Here is a 16330-nt window from a genome sequence, read left to right as displayed (position 1 = left end):
CGCGTATGGGGGTCGTAAGAGCATTAACTTTGCGATCAAGGAGTGTAGTTGGTGCAAAATCTTAAAAAATGCTACATCTTAGGAAGTGGTTCTCGCATTCTTCACACTTCAGAATTACTGGGTTTGCTGTTAACGCTGAATCAAGGCACCCCAGCCGACGCTGTGGGCGTAATAATCGAGCTCGACACAGTCTGCAAAAGAAATAATTTTAGCAGAGCGTGGTTTCGATCCACGGACCTCTGGGTTATGGGCCCAGCACGCTTCCACTGCGCCACTCTGCTGGCTGGGGTTGCGCTGGCTCTTCGCCACGTGACGTGGGACACTTGGAAAGCGTTGTCTGCGTCGCTTTCACACGCCTGTACTTAATTGCGTATCATCTCCCACAGCTCTCAGCTTGACTTGTCTCGACTTTGCTCGACTGACGCTACGCTGACGCTTGCAGGCTGCGATATTTACCACGATTGACTCGACATGCAGCTGCGAGATGCACAGGAGTAACAAAGCACTCCACGATGCGTCGACATACGAAATCCACTGCCCAGCTACGCGTCGGCAACCAACAAAATGCCGACCCTGCCAGGATTCGAACCTGGAATCTTCTGATCCGTAGTCAGACGCGTTATCCGTTGCGCCACAGGGCCAGTGGCAGCATTTCTTTCTACGAGGCAAGTGCAATTGGCGAAGAAACGTGTTCTCCATGGCTGAGCAAGCTCCCAAGGAAGGTACCTCTCGTCCAGCTGCGTGGCCGCAGTGCGCCTGCAGAGCTTAGAGCTTGCCACGCATCTGCTCTCGCTGTTCGACAGGTAGCAGAAGGCAAGGCGCGCGTTTTCCCGCGTTTTCTCGACGACCAGAGCCGGTTGATGTGCATGTAAGCGTAGCATATGAAACAAGAATAGCACGAAGCATTGGTAGTCAGGTGCCAAAGTCGCAGTATGGCATCAGGTGGCGATCGTATGTTTCTGTGGCCACCACTGGTTTGCAGCAAAGTGAATACCGCTAACTGAGAACACTGTGTCGTAGCCCCAGTGGCGCAATTGGTTAGCGCACGGTACTTATAAGGCAGTAGCCGTGAGCAATGCCGGGGTTGTGAGTTCGAGCCTCACCTGGGGCATACTTTTATTTCTTAGCAGCTGTCTCTGACAGCAACAGGAGGCTAGGTTTGAGATGTATCAGCTATTTGAGTAACATAATTGTGCATTCGAGACGCTAGCTGCGTCTTCCTCGGTAGTGTAGTGGTTAGTATCCCCGCCTGTCACGCGAGAGACCGGGGTTCGATTCCCCGCCGGGGAGGCACATCCGATTTTTAATTGCTGCTTTTTCACTCTCCGAACTTAGTGTAGGACGTTTGCGGCTACTTGCACCATATCTCTCGCACACAGGCACCTGTTTACATCGCATCCTCGGTAGTATAGTGGTTAGTATCGCCGCCGGTCACGCGGGAGACCGGGGTTCGATTCCCCGCCGGGGAGATGCGATTTTTATCTCACAAACCTGTTCGAGTGTTGCGCGTATGGGGGTCGTAAGAGCATTAACTTTGCGATCAAGGAGTGTAGTTGGTGCAAAATCTTAAAAAATGCTACATCTTAGGAAGTGGTTCTCGCATTCTTCACACTTCAGAATTACTGGGTTTGCTGTTAACGCTGAATCAAGGCACCCCAGCCGACGCTGTGGGCGTAATAATCGAGCTCGACACAGTCTGCAAAAGAAATAATTTTAGCAGAGCGTGGTTTCGATCCACGGACCTCTGGGTTATGGGCCCAGCACGCTTCCACTGCGCCACTCTGCTGGCTGGGGTTGCGCTGGCTCTTCGCCACGTGACGTGGGACACTTGGAAAGCGTTGTCTGCGTCGCTTTCACACGCCTGTACTTAATTGCGTATCATCTCCCACAGCTCTCAGCTTGACTTGTCTCGACTTTGCTCGACTGACGCTACGCTGACGCTTGCAGGCTGCGATATTTACCACGATTGACTCGACATGCAGCTGCGAGATGCACAGGAGTAACAAAGCACTCCACGATGCGTCGACATACGAAATCCACTGCCCAGCTACGCGTCGGCAACCAACAAAATGCCGACCCTGCCAGGATTCGAACCTGGAATCTTCTGATCCGTAGTCAGACGCGTTATCCGTTGCGCCACAGGGCCAGTGGCAGCATTTCTTTCTACGAGGCAAGTGCAATTGGCGAAGAAACGTGTTCTCCATGGCTGAGCAAGCTCCCAAGGAAGGTACCTCTCGTCCAGCTGCGTGGCCGCAGTGCGCCTGCAGAGCTTAGAGCTTGCCACGCATCTGCTCTCGCTGTTCGACAGGTAGCAGAAGGCAAGGCGCGCGTTTTCCCGCGTTTTCTCGACGACCAGAGCCGGTTGATGTGCATGTAAGCGTAGCATATGAAACAAGAATAGCACGAAGCATTGGTAGTCAGGTGCCAAAGTCGCAGTATGGCATCAGGTGGCGATCGTATGTTTCTGTGGCCACCACTGGTTTGCAGCAAAGTGAATACCGCTAACTGAGAACACTGTGTCGTAGCCCCAGTGGCGCAATTGGTTAGCGCACGGTACTTATAAGGCAGTAGCCGTGAGCAATGCCGGGGTTGTGAGTTCGAGCCTCACCTGGGGCATACTTTTATTTCTTAGCAGCTGTCTCTGACAGCAACAGGAGGCTAGGTTTGAGATGTATCAGCTATTTGAGTAACATAATTGTGCATTCGAGACGCTAGCTGCGTCTTCCTCGGTAGTGTAGTGGTTAGTATCCCCGCCTGTCACGCGAGAGACCGGGGTTCGATTCCCCGCCGGGGAGGCACATCCGATTTTTAGTTGCTGCTTTTTCACTCTCCGAACTTAGTGTAGGACGTTTGCGGCTACTTGCACCATATCTCTCGCACACAGGCACCTGTTTACATCGCATCCTCGGTAGTATAGTGGTTAGTATCGCCGCCGGTCACGCGGGAGACCGGGGTTCGATTCCCCGCCGGGGAGATGCGATTTTTATCTCACAAACCTGTTCGAGTGTTGCGCGTATGGGGGTCGTAAGAGCATTAACTTTGCGATCAAGGAGTGTAGTTGGTGCAAAATCTTAAAAAATGCTACATCTTAGGAAGTGGTTCTCGCATTCTTCACACTTCAGAATTACTGGGTTTGCTGTTAACGCTGAATCAAGGCACCCCAGCCGACGCTGTGGGCGTAATAATCGAGCTCGACACAGTCTGCAAAAGAAATAATTTTAGCAGAGCGTGGTTTCGATCCACGGACCTCTGGGTTATGGGCCCAGCACGCTTCCACTGCGCCACTCTGCTGGCTGGGGTTGCGCTGGCTCTTCGCCACGTGACGTGGGACACTTGGAAAGCGTTGTCTGCGTCGCTTTCACACGCCTGTACTTAATTGCGTATCATCTCCCACAGCTCTCAGCTTGACTTGTCTCGACTTTGCTCGACTGACGCTACGCTGACGCTTGCAGGCTGCGATATTTACCACGATTGACTCGACATGCAGCTGCGAGATGCACAGGAGTAACAAAGCACTCCACGATGCGTCGACATACGAAATCCACTGCCCAGCTACGCGTCGGCAACCAACAAAATGCCGACCCTGCCAGGATTCGAACCTGGAATCTTCTGATCCGTAGTCAGACGCGTTATCCGTTGCGCCACAGGGCCAGTGGCAGCATTTCTTTCTACGAGGCAAGTGCAATTGGCGAAGAAACGTGTTCTCCATGGCTGAGCAAGCTCCCAAGGAAGGTACCTCTCGTCCAGCTGCGTGGCCGCAGTGCGCCTGCAGAGCTTAGAGCTTGCCACGCATCTGCTCTCGCTGTTCGACAGGTAGCAGAAGGCAAGGCGCGCGTTTTCCCGCGTTTTCTCGACGACCAGAGCCGGTTGATGTGCATGTAAGCGTAGCATATGAAACAAGAATAGCACGAAGCATTGGTAGTCAGGTGCCAAAGTCGCAGTATGGCATCAGGTGGCGATCGTATGTTTCTGTGGCCACCACTGGATTGCAGCAAAGTGAGTACCGCTAACTGAGAACACTGTGTCGTAGCCCCAGTGGCGCAATTGGTTAGCGCACGGTACTTATAAGGCAGTAGCCGTGAGCAATGCCGGGGTTGTGAGTTCGAGCCTCACCTGGGGCATACTTTTATTTCTTAGCAGCTGTCTCTGACAGCAACAGGAGGCTAGGTTTGAGATGTATCAGCTATTTGAGTAACATAATTGTGCATTCGAGACGCTAGCTGCGTCTTCCTCGGTAGTATAGTGGTTAGTATCCCCGCCTGTCACGCGGGAGACCGGGGTTCGATTCCCCGCCGGGGAGGCACATCCGATTTTTAATTGCTGCTTTTTCACTCTCCGAACTTAGTGTAGGACGTTTGCGGCTACTTGCACCATATCTCTCGCACACAGGCACCTGTTTACATCGCATCCTCGGTAGTATAGTGGTTAGTATCGCCGCCGGTCACGCGGGAGACCGGGGTTAGATTCCCCGCCGGGGAGATGCGATTTTTATCTCACAAACCCGTTCGAGTGTTGCGCGTATGGGGGTCGTAAGAGCATTAACTTTGCGATCAAGGAGTGTAGTTGGTGCAAAATCTTAAAAAATGCTACATCTTAGGAAGTGGTTCTCGCATTCTTCACACTTCAGAATTACTGGGTTTGCTGTTAACGCTGAATCAAGGCACCCCAGCCGACGCTGTGGGCGTAATAATCGAGCTCGACACAGTCTGCAAAAGAAATAATTTTAGCAGAGCGTGGTTTCGATCCACGGACCTCTGGGTTATGGGCCCAGCACGCTTCCACTGCGCCACTCTGCTGGCTGGGGTTGCGCTGGCTCTTCGCCACGTGACGTGGGACACTTGGAAAGCGTTGTCTGCGTCGCTTTCACACGCCTGTACTTAATTGCGTATCATCTCCCACAGCTCTCAGCTTGACTTGTCTCGACTTTGCTCGACTGACGCTACGCTGACGCTTGCAGGCTGCGATATTTACCACGATTGACTCGACATGCAGCTGCGAGATGCACAGGAGTAACAAAGCACTCCACGATGCGTCGACATACGAAATCCACTGCCCAGCTACGCGTCGGCAACCAACAAAATGCCGACCCTGCCAGGATTCGAACCTGGAATCTTCTGATCCGTAGTCAGACGCGTTATCCGTTGCGCCACAGGGCCAGTGGCAGCATTTCTTTCTACGAGGCAAGTGCAATTGGCGAAGAAACGTGTTCTCCATGGCTGAGCAAGCTCCCAAGGAAGGTACCTCTCGTCCAGCTGCGTGGCCGCAGTGCGCCTGCAGAGCTTAGAGCTTGCCACGCATCTGCTCTCGCTGTTCGACAGGTAGCAGAAGGCAAGGCGCGCGTTTTCCCGCGTTTTCTCGACGACCAGAGCCGGTTGATGTGCATGTAAGCGTAGCATATGAAACAAGAATAGCACGAAGCATTGGTAGTCAGGTGCCAAAGTCGCAGTATGGCATCAGGTGGCGATCGTATGTTTCTGTGGCCACCACTGGATTGCAGCAAAGTGAGTACCGCTAACTGAGAACACTGTGTCGTAGCCCCAGTGGCGCAATTGGTTAGCGCACGGTACTTATAAGGCAGTAGCCGTGAGCAATGCCGGGGTTGTGAGTTCGAGCCTCACCTGGGGCATACTTTTATTTCTTAGCAGCTGTCTCTGACAGCAACAGGAGGCTAGGTTTGAGATGTATCAGCTATTTGAGTAACATAATTGTGCATTCGAGACGCTAGCTGCGTCTTCCTCGGTAGTATAGTGGTTAGTATCCCCGCCTGTCACGCGGGAGACCGGGGTTCGATTCCCCGCCGGGGAGGCACATCCGATTTTTAATTGCTGCTTTTTCACTCTCCGAACTTAGTGTAGGACGTTTGCGGCTACTTGCACCATATCTCTCGCACACAGGCACCTGTTTACATCGCATCCTCGGTAGTATAGTGGTTAGTATCGCCGCCGGTCACGCGGGAGACCGGGGTTAGATTCCCCGCCGGGGAGATGCGATTTTTATCTCACAAACCCGTTCGAGTGTTGCGCGTATGGGGGTCGTAAGAGCATTAACTTTGCGATCAAGGAGTGTAGTTGGTGCAAAATCTTAAAAAATGCTACATCTTAGGAAGTGGTTCTCGCATTCTTCACACTTCAGAATTACTGGGTTTGCTGTTAACGCTGAATCAAGGCACCCCAGCCGACGCTGTGGGCGTAATAATCGAGCTCGACACAGTCTGCAAAAGAAATAATTTTAGCAGAGCGTGGTTTCGATCCACGGACCTCTGGGTTATGGGCCCAGCACGCTTCCACTGCGCCACTCTGCTGGCTGGGGTTGCGCTGGCTCTTCGCCACGTGACGTGGGACACTTGGAAAGCGTTGTCTGCGTCGCTTTCACACGCCTGTACTTAATTGCGTATCATCTCCCACAGCTCTCAGCTTGACTTGTCTCGACTTTGCTCGACTGACGCTACGCTGACGCTTGCAGGCTGCGATATTTACCACGATTGACTCGACATGCAGCTGCGAGATGCACAGGAGTAACAAAGCACTCCACGATGCGTCGACATACGAAATCCACTGCCCAGCTACGCGTCGGCAACCAACAAAATGCCGACCCTGCCAGGATTCGAACCTGGAATCTTCTGATCCGTAGTCAGACGCGTTATCCGTTGCGCCACAGGGCCAGTGGCAGCATTTCTTTCTACGAGGCAAGTGCAATTGGCGAAGAAACGTGTTCTCCATGGCTGAGCAAGCTCCCAAGGAAGGTACCTCTCGTCCAGCTGCGTGGCCGCAGTGCGCCTGCAGAGCTTAGAGCTTGCCACGCATCTGCTCTCGCTGTTCGACAGGTAGCAGAAGGCAAGGCGCGCGTTTTCCCGCGTTTTCTCGACGACCAGAGCCGGTTGATGTGCATGTAAGCGTAGCATATGAAACAAGAATAGCACGAAGCATTGGTAGTCAGGTGCCAAAGTCGCAGTATGGCATCAGGTGGCGATCGTATGTTTCTGTGGCCACCACTGGATTGCAGCAAAGTGAGTACCGCTAACTGAGAACACTGTGTCGTAGCCCCAGTGGCGCAATTGGTTAGCGCACGGTACTTATAAGGCAGTAGCCGTGAGCAATGCCGGGGTTGTGAGTTCGAGCCTCACCTGGGGCATACTTTTATTTCTTAGCAGCTGTCTCTGACAGCAACAGGAGGCTAGGTTTGAGATGTATCAGCTATTTGAGTAACATAATTGTGCATTCGAGACGCTAGCTGCGTCTTCCTCGGTAGTATAGTGGTTAGTATCCCCGCCTGTCACGCGGGAGACCGGGGTTCGATTCCCCGCCGGGGAGGCACATCCGATTTTTAATTGCTGCTTTTTCACTCTCCGAACTTAGTGTAGGACGTTTGCGGCTACTTGCACCATATCTCTCGCACACAGGCACCTGTTTACATCGCATCCTCGGTAGTATAGTGGTTAGTATCGCCGCCGGTCACGCGGGAGACCGGGGTTAGATTCCCCGCCGGGGAGATGCGATTTTTATCTCACAAACCCGTTCGAGTGTTGCGCGTATGGGGGTCGTAAGAGCATTAACTTTGCGATCAAGGAGTGTAGTTGGTGCAAAATCTTAAAAAATGCTACATCTTAGGAAGTGGTTCTCGCATTCTTCACACTTCAGAATTACTGGGTTTGCTGTTAACGCTGAATCAAGGCACCCCAGCCGACGCTGTGGGCGTAATAATCGAGCTCGACACAGTCTGCAAAAGAAATAATTTTAGCAGAGCGTGGTTTCGATCCACGGACCTCTGGGTTATGGGCCCAGCACGCTTCCACTGCGCCACTCTGCTGGCTGGGGTTGCGCTGGCTCTTCGCCACGTGACGTGGGACACTTGGAAAGCGTTGTCTGCGTCGCTTTCACACGCCTGTACTTAATTGCGTATCATCTCCCACAGCTCTCAGCTTGACTTGTCTCGACTTTGCTCGACTGACGCTACGCTGACGCTTGCAGGCTGCGATATTTACCACGATTGACTCGACATGCAGCTGCGAGATGCACAGGAGTAACAAAGCACTCCACGATGCGTCGACATACGAAATCCACTGCCCAGCTACGCGTCGGCAACCAACAAAATGCCGACCCTGCCAGGATTCGAACCTGGAATCTTCTGATCCGTAGTCAGACGCGTTATCCGTTGCGCCACAGGGCCAGTGGCAGCATTTCTTTCTACGAGGCAAGTGCAATTGGCGAAGAAACGTGTTCTCCATGGCTGAGCAAGCTCCCAAGGAAGGTACCTCTCGTCCAGCTGCGTGGCCGCAGTGCGCCTGCAGAGCTTAGAGCTTGCCACGCATCTGCTCTCGCTGTTCGACAGGTAGCAGAAGGCAAGGCGCGCGTTTTCCCGCGTTTTCTCGACGACCAGAGCCGGTTGATGTGCATGTAAGCGTAGCATATGAAACAAGAATAGCACGAAGCATTGGTAGTCAGGTGCCAAAGTCGCAGTATGGCATCAGGTGGCGATCGTATGTTTCTGTGGCCACCACTGGTTTGCAGCAAAGTGAATACCGCTAACTGAGAACACTGTGTCGTAGCCCCAGTGGCGCAATTGGTTAGCGCACGGTACTTATAAGGCAGTAGCCGTGAGCAATGCCGGGGTTGTGAGTTCGAGCCTCACCTGGGGCATACTTTTATTTCTTAGCAGCTGTCTCTGACAGCAACAGGAGGCTAGGTTTGAGATGTATCAGCTATTTGAGTAACATAATTGTGCATTCGAGACGCTAGCTGCGTCTTCCTCGGTAGTGTAGTGGTTAGTATCCCCGCCTGTCACGCGAGAGACCGGGGTTCGATTCCCCGCCGGGGAGGCACATCCGATTTTTAATTGCTGCTTTTTCACTCTCCGAACTTAGTGTAGGACGTTTGCGGCTACTTGCACCATATCTCTCGCACACAGGCACCTGTTTACATCGCATCCTCGGTAGTATAGTGGTTAGTATCGCCGCCGGTCACGCGGGAGACCGGGGTTCGATTCCCCGCCGGGGAGATGCGATTTTTATCTCACAAACCTGTTCGAGTGTTGCGCGTATGGGGGTCGTAAGAGCATTAACTTTGCGATCAAGGAGTGTAGTTGGTGCAAAATCTTAAAAAATGCTACATCTTAGGAAGTGGTTCTCGCATTCTTCACACTTCAGAATTACTGGGTTTGCTGTTAACGCTGAATCAAGGCACCCCAGCCGACGCTGTGGGCGTAATAATCGAGCTCGACACAGTCTGCAAAAGAAATAATTTTAGCAGAGCGTGGTTTCGATCCACGGACCTCTGGGTTATGGGCCCAGCACGCTTCCACTGCGCCACTCTGCTGGCTGGGGTTGCGCTGGCTCTTCGCCACGTGACGTGGGACACTTGGAAAGCGTTGTCTGCGTCGCTTTCACACGCCTGTACTTAATTGCGTATCATCTCCCACAGCTCTCAGCTTGACTTGTCTCGACTTTGCTCGACTGACGCTACGCTGACGCTTGCAGGCTGCGATATTTACCACGATTGACTCGACATGCAGCTGCGAGATGCACAGGAGTAACAAAGCACTCCACGATGCGTCGACATACGAAATCCACTGCCCAGCTACGCGTCGGCAACCAACAAAATGCCGACCCTGCCAGGATTCGAACCTGGAATCTTCTGATCCGTAGTCAGACGCGTTATCCGTTGCGCCACAGGGCCAGTGGCAGCATTTCTTTCTACGAGGCAAGTGCAATTGGCGAAGAAACGTGTTCTCCATGGCTGAGCAAGCTCCCAAGGAAGGTACCTCTCGTCCAGCTGCGTGGCCGCAGTGCGCCTGCAGAGCTTAGAGCTTGCCACGCATCTGCTCTCGCTGTTCGACAGGTAGCAGAAGGCAAGGCGCGCGTTTTCCCGCGTTTTCTCGACGACCAGAGCCGGTTGATGTGCATGTAAGCGTAGCATATGAAACAAGAATAGCACGAAGCATTGGTAGTCAGGTGCCAAAGTCGCAGTATGGCATCAGGTGGCGATCGTATGTTTCTGTGGCCACCACTGGTTTGCAGCAAAGTGAATACCGCTAACTGAGAACACTGTGTCGTAGCCCCAGTGGCGCAATTGGTTAGCGCACGGTACTTATAAGGCAGTAGCCGTGAGCAATGCCGGGGTTGTGAGTTCGAGCCTCACCTGGGGCATACTTTTATTTCTTAGCAGCTGTCTCTGACAGCAACAGGAGGCTAGGTTTGAGATGTATCAGCTATTTGAGTAACATAATTGTGCATTCGAGACGCTAGCTGCGTCTTCCTCGGTAGTGTAGTGGTTAGTATCCCCGCCTGTCACGCGAGAGACCGGGGTTCGATTCCCCGCCGGGGAGGCACATCCGATTTTTAATTGCTGCTTTTTCACTCTCCGAACTTAGTGTAGGACGTTTGCGGCTACTTGCACCATATCTCTCGCACACAGGCACCTGTTTACATCGCATCCTCGGTAGTATAGTGGTTAGTATCGCCGCCGGTCACGCGGGAGACCGGGGTTCGATTCCCCGCCGGGGAGATGCGATTTTTATCTCACAAACCTGTTCGAGTGTTGCGCGTATGGGGGTCGTAAGAGCATTAACTTTGCGATCAAGGAGTGTAGTTGGTGCAAAATCTTAAAAAATGCTACATCTTAGGAAGTGGTTCTCGCATTCTTCACACTTCAGAATTACTGGGTTTGCTGTTAACGCTGAATCAAGGCACCCCAGCCGACGCTGTGGGCGTAATAATCGAGCTCGACACAGTCTGCAAAAGAAATAATTTTAGCAGAGCGTGGTTTCGATCCACGGACCTCTGGGTTATGGGCCCAGCACGCTTCCACTGCGCCACTCTGCTGGCTGGGGTTGCGCTGGCTCTTCGCCACGTGACGTGGGACACTTGGAAAGCGTTGTCTGCGTCGCTTTCACACGCCTGTACTTAATTGCGTATCATCTCCCACAGCTCTCAGCTTGACTTGTCTCGACTTTGCTCGACTGACGCTACGCTGACGCTTGCAGGCTGCGATATTTACCACGATTGACTCGACATGCAGCTGCGAGATGCACAGGAGTAACAAAGCACTCCACGATGCGTCGACATACGAAATCCACTGCCCAGCTACGCGTCGGCAACCAACAAAATGCCGACCCTGCCAGGATTCGAACCTGGAATCTTCTGATCCGTAGTCAGACGCGTTATCCGTTGCGCCACAGGGCCAGTGGCAGCATTTCTTTCTACGAGGCAAGTGCAATTGGCGAAGAAACGTGTTCTCCATGGCTGAGCAAGCTCCCAAGGAAGGTACCTCTCGTCCAGCTGCGTGGCCGCAGTGCGCCTGCAGAGCTTAGAGCTTGCCACGCATCTGCTCTCGCTGTTCGACAGGTAGCAGAAGGCAAGGCGCGCGTTTTCCCGCGTTTTCTCGACGACCAGAGCCGGTTGATGTGCATGTAAGCGTAGCATATGAAACAAGAATAGCACGAAGCATTGGTAGTCAGGTGCCAAAGTCGCAGTATGGCATCAGGTGGCGATCGTATGTTTCTGTGGCCACCACTGGTTTGCAGCAAAGTGAATACCGCTAACTGAGAACACTGTGTCGTAGCCCCAGTGGCGCAATTGGTTAGCGCACGGTACTTATAAGGCAGTAGCCGTGAGCAATGCCGGGGTTGTGAGTTCGAGCCTCACCTGGGGCATACTTTTATTTCTTAGCAGCTGTCTCTGACAGCAACAGGAGGCTAGGTTTGAGATGTATCAGCTATTTGAGTAACATAATTGTGCATTCGAGACGCTAGCTGCGTCTTCCTCGGTAGTGTAGTGGTTAGTATCCCCGCCTGTCACGCGAGAGACCGGGGTTCGATTCCCCGCCGGGGAGGCACATCCGATTTTTAATTGCTGCTTTTTCACTCTCCGAACTTAGTGTAGGACGTTTGCGGCTACTTGCACCATATCTCTCGCACACAGGCACCTGTTTACATCGCATCCTCGGTAGTATAGTGGTTAGTATCGCCGCCGGTCACGCGGGAGACCGGGGTTCGATTCCCCGCCGGGGAGATGCGATTTTTATCTCACAAACCTGTTCGAGTGTTGCGCGTATGGGGGTCGTAAGAGCATTAACTTTGCGATCAAGGAGTGTAGTTGGTGCAAAATCTTAAAAAATGCTACATCTTAGGAAGTGGTTCTCGCATTCTTCACACTTCAGAATTACTGGGTTTGCTGTTAACGCTGAATCAAGGCACCCCAGCCGACGCTGTGGGCGTAATAATCGAGCTCGACACAGTCTGCAAAAGAAATAATTTTAGCAGAGCGTGGTTTCGATCCACGGACCTCTGGGTTATGGGCCCAGCACGCTTCCACTGCGCCACTCTGCTGGCTGGGGTTGCGCTGGCTCTTCGCCACGTGACGTGGGACACTTGGAAAGCGTTGTCTGCGTCGCTTTCACACGCCTGTACTTAATTGCGTATCATCTCCCACAGCTCTCAGCTTGACTTGTCTCGACTTTGCTCGACTGACGCTACGCTGACGCTTGCAGGCTGCGATATTTACCACGATTGACTCGACATGCAGCTGCGAGATGCACAGGAGTAACAAAGCACTCCACGATGCGTCGACATACGAAATCCACTGCCCAGCTACGCGTCGGCAACCAACAAAATGCCGACCCTGCCAGGATTCGAACCTGGAATCTTCTGATCCGTAGTCAGACGCGTTATCCGTTGCGCCACAGGGCCAGTGGCAGCATTTCTTTCTACGAGGCAAGTGCAATTGGCGAAGAAACGTGTTCTCCATGGCTGAGCAAGCTCCCAAGGAAGGTACCTCTCGTCCAGCTGCGTGGCCGCAGTGCGCCTGCAGAGCTTAGAGCTTGCCACGCATCTGCTCTCGCTGTTCGACAGGTAGCAGAAGGCAAGGCGCGCGTTTTCCCGCGTTTTCTCGACGACCAGAGCCGGTTGATGTGCATGTAAGCGTAGCATATGAAACAAGAATAGCACGAAGCATTGGTAGTCAGGTGCCAAAGTCGCAGTATGGCATCAGGTGGCGATCGTATGTTTCTGTGGCCACCACTGGTTTGCAGCAAAGTGAATACCGCTAACTGAGAACACTGTGTCGTAGCCCCAGTGGCGCAATTGGTTAGCGCACGGTACTTATAAGGCAGTAGCCGTGAGCAATGCCGGGGTTGTGAGTTCGAGCCTCACCTGGGGCATACTTTTATTTCTTAGCAGCTGTCTCTGACAGCAACAGGAGGCTAGGTTTGAGATGTATCAGCTATTTGAGTAACATAATTGTGCATTCGAGACGCTAGCTGCGTCTTCCTCGGTAGTGTAGTGGTTAGTATCCCCGCCTGTCACGCGAGAGACCGGGGTTCGATTCCCCGCCGGGGAGGCACATCCGATTTTTAATTGCTGCTTTTTCACTCTCCGAACTTAGTGTAGGACGTTTGCGGCTACTTGCACCATATCTCTCGCACACAGGCACCTGTTTACATCGCATCCTCGGTAGTATAGTGGTTAGTATCGCCGCCGGTCACGCGGGAGACCGGGGTTCGATTCCCCGCCGGGGAGATGCGATTTTTATCTCACAAACCTGTTCGAGTGTTGCGCGTATGGGGGTCGTAAGAGCATTAACTTTGCGATCAAGGAGTGTAGTTGGTGCAAAATCTTAAAAAATGCTACATCTTAGGAAGTGGTTCTCGCATTCTTCACACTTCAGAATTACTGGGTTTGCTGTTAACGCTGAATCAAGGCACCCCAGCCGACGCTGTGGGCGTAATAATCGAGCTCGACACAGTCTGCAAAAGAAATAATTTTAGCAGAGCGTGGTTTCGATCCACGGACCTCTGGGTTATGGGCCCAGCACGCTTCCACTGCGCCACTCTGCTGGCTGGGGTTGCGCTGGCTCTTCGCCACGTGACGTGGGACACTTGGAAAGCGTTGTCTGCGTCGCTTTCACACGCCTGTACTTAATTGCGTATCATCTCCCACAGCTCTCAGCTTGACTTGTCTCGACTTTGCTCGACTGACGCTACGCTGACGCTTGCAGGCTGCGATATTTACCACGATTGACTCGACATGCAGCTGCGAGATGCACAGGAGTAACAAAGCACTCCACGATGCGTCGACATACGAAATCCACTGCCCAGCTACGCGTCGGCAACCAACAAAATGCCGACCCTGCCAGGATTCGAACCTGGAATCTTCTGATCCGTAGTCAGACGCGTTATCTTTTTTTTTTTTTTTTTTTTTTTTTTTTTTTTTTTTATTTTTTTTTCCGCTCTGCCACTTTTTTTTAAAATTTTTTTTTATGTATTTTTTTTAGTTTTGAAGTTTTTTTTTTAATTTTTTTTACTTTGTTTGAAGAGATTTTAAATTTTTTTTGTTGTTTTTTTTGTTGTTCCTTATCGTTTTTCGTTTGTTTTGACAAATTTTCCAAAAGATATTTTTTTTTTTTTTTGTTCCTTAATCTCTAATCTCTTTGGTCGTTGTATTGTGGTTAGACGTTTGTCTTCTGTCCATCTTCGTTGTTCGTTTTCTTTCTTCGGGTTTGCATTTTTGTTGATTAAAATACACCGAAATATTTATATCGTCGAAAGAACTGCTACTGGGAAGGAAATATTCGTGAAATTCAGACGTTGTCATATGCATCATACCCAGGAGACAAATGAGTGTCTTCGCAGAGAGTATATCCTTCGACTGTAGTACAGGGATGACGAATTGTTGTAACAGATGTCCCACTTGTCCATGTTCTATGGCATCCCAAGGACGACGTGAAGAAAATGTTGAAATGTTGACTGATACCGGTGACCATATTGGCTGGTTGTGCGCCAGTGTTGTGTTGAGAGATAGACTTGAAAATCTAAGACATTATGGGCACTGCCGGACAGAATATAGTTGATAAAATGTCCCACGAGCCATAGGTAACTGTTATGTTTGGCAGCTGGGAAAAGTCGGAAATCTGGGCGCAGAATGTCTTGGATCTGAATCGCATGAGGCGCAGTCCGGTTAAGCACAGCGAGTTTTTTGCGCGTCCAGTTCCAGATGTGCACTTGGTCCTTGCAGACAAACAGATGAGCAATAGTCGCCACCACGTGGCACAAGCCGCAGTAGGGACTCGGTTCAAGATTAATCCTGTGTCGCTTTTCTTGCGTCGGTACAGTTTCAGTGACCACGTCATACCATTTGGAGCGAACATCTGTCGGAAGTGTCGGATTATGAATGTTAGTCCAAACGAGGGACCAATTGCAAGCCGGATACTTCTTTTCCAAGGGGCCAGGCAGTGACGGCCGAAGTAAGTGGCGGTACAGTTGAACTGTCGGCTTCTTGAAAAGCTCGTCGTCGAGATAGCTACTTTCAAGATAATACAGTGCTATATGCTGAAAGTGCGGGCTGACGCGGCCAATGTCCACAGGCGGAGATAAGTTGGGAGGGCGGAACAGCTGATAGAGCCGCTTCGGGACGGTGTCTTCGCTGGCGGTGAGTATACGCCATGAGCGTTTCAGATACAGAGCCAAGGCGTGAATGCCGGGGTTTTTCAAGCCGAGGCCTCCCATATCGCATGGCAAAGCTGTCGTGGTGAAGGAAACCTTAAAAATATTGAGCTTCCAGACGTACCAGGCGGCCGCCGCTAGAAGTGATCTTGCTACTGTGGTTGGCATGGGTAGGACGGCGGCAACAAACTGTAATTTGGAGAGGGCATAAAAATTCACGAAAAAGGCTCGCTGCAAACGATCGAGGTGTCGCATATTTTGGTCACGCAGGAGTGCTTTTATCGCCTGAATTTTGGGTATCCAATTTTTGTGAGACATGTCCAGTGGCCGGGCCGTGACGTAGAGACCAAGGTGTTTTCTAGTCTGTACACAGGGCAGCCAAGCGTCGCCCGTGAGCGGTCGTTCCTGACCAAGCGTTAAGACGGCGGATTTATTGACGTTTAACATTGCACCACTATCGCTTTGGAATTCCTCAAGAATGCGCTTCGCTGCGGTGACATCGCGAACGTCATTAAGGAGCACGCTGACATCGTCGGCGTATGCTTGGACCACAGACTTGACACCATAAAACTGGAATCCAGGTAGGCTATGATGTAGGCGGCGCAACAAGGGTTCCATGAGGATCGCATAAAGCGTCGTTGAGAGAGGGCAGCCTTGCTTGATACCCCGTGAGAGCTGGATGTACTCCGTCAATGTATTATTGATCAGGAACCGTGTACGGGTACCACGGATACAGTTGTTGATGAGGTGGATAAAATTAAGACTGAAGCCCATAGTTTCCATCACGCTACTGAGATAACGATAGTCAGCCCGATCGTAAGCCTTGTCAAAATCGAGAAATGCTATGGCCATAGGAGTGTGGGTGGCCCAGGTGAGGGAGACGAGATCCCGATACAGCG

General features: G+C 51.9%; 37 non-coding genes across 37 annotated transcripts; 18 read left to right on the top strand and 19 right to left on the bottom strand.

The window, feature by feature from the left end:
* Positions 1–209: 209 nt before the first annotated feature.
* On the bottom strand, positions 210–281 carry Trnam-cau (transfer RNA methionine (anticodon CAU)). The gene has a single exon. It is a non-coding gene; the product is annotated as a tRNA-Met (tRNA).
* Positions 282–568: 287 nt separating this feature from the next.
* Positions 569–641, bottom strand: Trnar-acg (transfer RNA arginine (anticodon ACG)). Its single transcript has one exon. It is a non-coding gene; the product is annotated as a tRNA-Arg (tRNA).
* A 378-nt stretch (positions 642–1019) lies between these two features.
* Positions 1020–1111, top strand: Trnai-uau (transfer RNA isoleucine (anticodon UAU)). The gene is given in 2 exon segments: positions 1020–1057; positions 1076–1111. It is a non-coding gene; the product is annotated as a tRNA-Ile (tRNA).
* A 107-nt stretch (positions 1112–1218) lies between these two features.
* Positions 1219–1290, top strand: Trnad-guc (transfer RNA aspartic acid (anticodon GUC)). The gene has a single exon. It is a non-coding gene; the product is annotated as a tRNA-Asp (tRNA).
* Positions 1291–1714: 424 nt separating this feature from the next.
* On the bottom strand, positions 1715–1786 carry Trnam-cau (transfer RNA methionine (anticodon CAU)). Its single transcript has one exon. It is a non-coding gene; the product is annotated as a tRNA-Met (tRNA).
* A 287-nt stretch (positions 1787–2073) lies between these two features.
* On the bottom strand, positions 2074–2146 carry Trnar-acg (transfer RNA arginine (anticodon ACG)). The gene has a single exon. It is a non-coding gene; the product is annotated as a tRNA-Arg (tRNA).
* Positions 2147–2524: 378 nt separating this feature from the next.
* Trnai-uau (transfer RNA isoleucine (anticodon UAU)) lies at positions 2525–2616 on the top strand. Its single transcript is given in 2 exon segments — positions 2525–2562; positions 2581–2616. It is a non-coding gene; the product is annotated as a tRNA-Ile (tRNA).
* A 107-nt stretch (positions 2617–2723) lies between these two features.
* Positions 2724–2795, top strand: Trnad-guc (transfer RNA aspartic acid (anticodon GUC)). The gene has a single exon. It is a non-coding gene; the product is annotated as a tRNA-Asp (tRNA).
* A 424-nt stretch (positions 2796–3219) lies between these two features.
* On the bottom strand, positions 3220–3291 carry Trnam-cau (transfer RNA methionine (anticodon CAU)). Its single transcript has one exon. It is a non-coding gene; the product is annotated as a tRNA-Met (tRNA).
* A 287-nt stretch (positions 3292–3578) lies between these two features.
* Positions 3579–3651, bottom strand: Trnar-acg (transfer RNA arginine (anticodon ACG)). Its single transcript has one exon. It is a non-coding gene; the product is annotated as a tRNA-Arg (tRNA).
* A 378-nt stretch (positions 3652–4029) lies between these two features.
* On the top strand, positions 4030–4121 carry Trnai-uau (transfer RNA isoleucine (anticodon UAU)). The gene is given in 2 exon segments: positions 4030–4067; positions 4086–4121. It is a non-coding gene; the product is annotated as a tRNA-Ile (tRNA).
* Positions 4122–4228: 107 nt separating this feature from the next.
* On the top strand, positions 4229–4300 carry Trnad-guc (transfer RNA aspartic acid (anticodon GUC)). The gene has a single exon. It is a non-coding gene; the product is annotated as a tRNA-Asp (tRNA).
* A 424-nt stretch (positions 4301–4724) lies between these two features.
* Positions 4725–4796, bottom strand: Trnam-cau (transfer RNA methionine (anticodon CAU)). Its single transcript has one exon. It is a non-coding gene; the product is annotated as a tRNA-Met (tRNA).
* A 287-nt stretch (positions 4797–5083) lies between these two features.
* Trnar-acg (transfer RNA arginine (anticodon ACG)) lies at positions 5084–5156 on the bottom strand. The gene has a single exon. It is a non-coding gene; the product is annotated as a tRNA-Arg (tRNA).
* A 378-nt stretch (positions 5157–5534) lies between these two features.
* Positions 5535–5626, top strand: Trnai-uau (transfer RNA isoleucine (anticodon UAU)). The gene is given in 2 exon segments: positions 5535–5572; positions 5591–5626. It is a non-coding gene; the product is annotated as a tRNA-Ile (tRNA).
* Positions 5627–5733: 107 nt separating this feature from the next.
* Trnad-guc (transfer RNA aspartic acid (anticodon GUC)) lies at positions 5734–5805 on the top strand. Its single transcript has one exon. It is a non-coding gene; the product is annotated as a tRNA-Asp (tRNA).
* Positions 5806–6229: 424 nt separating this feature from the next.
* Positions 6230–6301, bottom strand: Trnam-cau (transfer RNA methionine (anticodon CAU)). Its single transcript has one exon. It is a non-coding gene; the product is annotated as a tRNA-Met (tRNA).
* A 287-nt stretch (positions 6302–6588) lies between these two features.
* On the bottom strand, positions 6589–6661 carry Trnar-acg (transfer RNA arginine (anticodon ACG)). The gene has a single exon. It is a non-coding gene; the product is annotated as a tRNA-Arg (tRNA).
* A 378-nt stretch (positions 6662–7039) lies between these two features.
* On the top strand, positions 7040–7131 carry Trnai-uau (transfer RNA isoleucine (anticodon UAU)). The gene is given in 2 exon segments: positions 7040–7077; positions 7096–7131. It is a non-coding gene; the product is annotated as a tRNA-Ile (tRNA).
* A 107-nt stretch (positions 7132–7238) lies between these two features.
* Trnad-guc (transfer RNA aspartic acid (anticodon GUC)) lies at positions 7239–7310 on the top strand. The gene has a single exon. It is a non-coding gene; the product is annotated as a tRNA-Asp (tRNA).
* A 424-nt stretch (positions 7311–7734) lies between these two features.
* On the bottom strand, positions 7735–7806 carry Trnam-cau (transfer RNA methionine (anticodon CAU)). Its single transcript has one exon. It is a non-coding gene; the product is annotated as a tRNA-Met (tRNA).
* Positions 7807–8093: 287 nt separating this feature from the next.
* Trnar-acg (transfer RNA arginine (anticodon ACG)) lies at positions 8094–8166 on the bottom strand. Its single transcript has one exon. It is a non-coding gene; the product is annotated as a tRNA-Arg (tRNA).
* A 378-nt stretch (positions 8167–8544) lies between these two features.
* Trnai-uau (transfer RNA isoleucine (anticodon UAU)) lies at positions 8545–8636 on the top strand. Its single transcript is given in 2 exon segments — positions 8545–8582; positions 8601–8636. It is a non-coding gene; the product is annotated as a tRNA-Ile (tRNA).
* A 107-nt stretch (positions 8637–8743) lies between these two features.
* Positions 8744–8815, top strand: Trnad-guc (transfer RNA aspartic acid (anticodon GUC)). The gene has a single exon. It is a non-coding gene; the product is annotated as a tRNA-Asp (tRNA).
* A 424-nt stretch (positions 8816–9239) lies between these two features.
* Positions 9240–9311, bottom strand: Trnam-cau (transfer RNA methionine (anticodon CAU)). Its single transcript has one exon. It is a non-coding gene; the product is annotated as a tRNA-Met (tRNA).
* A 287-nt stretch (positions 9312–9598) lies between these two features.
* On the bottom strand, positions 9599–9671 carry Trnar-acg (transfer RNA arginine (anticodon ACG)). The gene has a single exon. It is a non-coding gene; the product is annotated as a tRNA-Arg (tRNA).
* Positions 9672–10049: 378 nt separating this feature from the next.
* Trnai-uau (transfer RNA isoleucine (anticodon UAU)) lies at positions 10050–10141 on the top strand. Its single transcript is given in 2 exon segments — positions 10050–10087; positions 10106–10141. It is a non-coding gene; the product is annotated as a tRNA-Ile (tRNA).
* A 107-nt stretch (positions 10142–10248) lies between these two features.
* Trnad-guc (transfer RNA aspartic acid (anticodon GUC)) lies at positions 10249–10320 on the top strand. The gene has a single exon. It is a non-coding gene; the product is annotated as a tRNA-Asp (tRNA).
* Positions 10321–10744: 424 nt separating this feature from the next.
* Positions 10745–10816, bottom strand: Trnam-cau (transfer RNA methionine (anticodon CAU)). Its single transcript has one exon. It is a non-coding gene; the product is annotated as a tRNA-Met (tRNA).
* A 287-nt stretch (positions 10817–11103) lies between these two features.
* Trnar-acg (transfer RNA arginine (anticodon ACG)) lies at positions 11104–11176 on the bottom strand. The gene has a single exon. It is a non-coding gene; the product is annotated as a tRNA-Arg (tRNA).
* Positions 11177–11554: 378 nt separating this feature from the next.
* Positions 11555–11646, top strand: Trnai-uau (transfer RNA isoleucine (anticodon UAU)). Its single transcript is given in 2 exon segments — positions 11555–11592; positions 11611–11646. It is a non-coding gene; the product is annotated as a tRNA-Ile (tRNA).
* Positions 11647–11753: 107 nt separating this feature from the next.
* On the top strand, positions 11754–11825 carry Trnad-guc (transfer RNA aspartic acid (anticodon GUC)). The gene has a single exon. It is a non-coding gene; the product is annotated as a tRNA-Asp (tRNA).
* Positions 11826–12249: 424 nt separating this feature from the next.
* On the bottom strand, positions 12250–12321 carry Trnam-cau (transfer RNA methionine (anticodon CAU)). The gene has a single exon. It is a non-coding gene; the product is annotated as a tRNA-Met (tRNA).
* Positions 12322–12608: 287 nt separating this feature from the next.
* Trnar-acg (transfer RNA arginine (anticodon ACG)) lies at positions 12609–12681 on the bottom strand. Its single transcript has one exon. It is a non-coding gene; the product is annotated as a tRNA-Arg (tRNA).
* Positions 12682–13059: 378 nt separating this feature from the next.
* Positions 13060–13151, top strand: Trnai-uau (transfer RNA isoleucine (anticodon UAU)). Its single transcript is given in 2 exon segments — positions 13060–13097; positions 13116–13151. It is a non-coding gene; the product is annotated as a tRNA-Ile (tRNA).
* A 107-nt stretch (positions 13152–13258) lies between these two features.
* On the top strand, positions 13259–13330 carry Trnad-guc (transfer RNA aspartic acid (anticodon GUC)). The gene has a single exon. It is a non-coding gene; the product is annotated as a tRNA-Asp (tRNA).
* A 424-nt stretch (positions 13331–13754) lies between these two features.
* On the bottom strand, positions 13755–13826 carry Trnam-cau (transfer RNA methionine (anticodon CAU)). The gene has a single exon. It is a non-coding gene; the product is annotated as a tRNA-Met (tRNA).
* Between the last annotated feature and the right edge of the window lie 2504 nt (positions 13827–16330).

Source organism: Schistocerca serialis, chromosome 9 (genome assembly GCF_023864345.2).
Source record: "Schistocerca serialis cubense isolate TAMUIC-IGC-003099 chromosome 9, iqSchSeri2.2, whole genome shotgun sequence".
NCBI classification, from domain to species: domain Eukaryota; kingdom Metazoa; phylum Arthropoda; class Insecta; order Orthoptera; family Acrididae; genus Schistocerca; species Schistocerca serialis.
This window is presented reverse-complemented; position numbering and strand designations above follow the sequence as displayed.